Genomic DNA, 610 nt, shown 5'->3' with positions numbered 1-610 from the left:
AATTAAATTTTAAAGGATAAACAATATTTTGTTTATTAAAAATCATGTCTCAAAATGATAAAGTCCATTCCCTTAAGAAAAACCAAATTTAAGAAACTCTGATAATAAGAGATGAAGAATTATTGCTTTTTTTTTTTTTCTTTTCTTCCAAACAAACTGTCACAGCTAAGTACTATGAATCGGTTGAGTTGTTTAAAGGGGCCACGGTTTGGACACGAAACATGAAATGACAGTTATGCCCTTTTTGGATTTTGGTGCCATCATTTTTTCCGTGACGTGGCTCTAACGATGGAGACAGCTCCCAAACTATGTTGGTTACTTGCATCGTCACCGGCGTTTTCTTTCCCTTCGCGTTTTCGTTTGGACAAAAATTGTAACACCCATTTTCGCGGAAACGAGTTGCACAAGAAAAATTGCACTCCACTTTCTCATTGATGCTTCTGATTTTCTTTTATTTTGACTCTTCTTTTGTCTCTGATTATTTGTTGAGAGTAAACAAAGTTGAATCAACCCGTTCTAGAGCGAAGAAGTGGTGAAAAAATAACGTATTTTATAATTGTTTTAATTTTTTATTTTAGAAAATCTTTTTTCTAATTACTAAATAGATTAC

Source organism: Arachis ipaensis, chromosome B06 (genome assembly GCF_000816755.2).
Source record: "Arachis ipaensis cultivar K30076 chromosome B06, Araip1.1, whole genome shotgun sequence".
Lineage (NCBI taxonomy): Eukaryota > Viridiplantae > Streptophyta > Magnoliopsida > Fabales > Fabaceae > Arachis > Arachis ipaensis.
Note: the sequence above shows the minus strand (reverse complement) of the source record.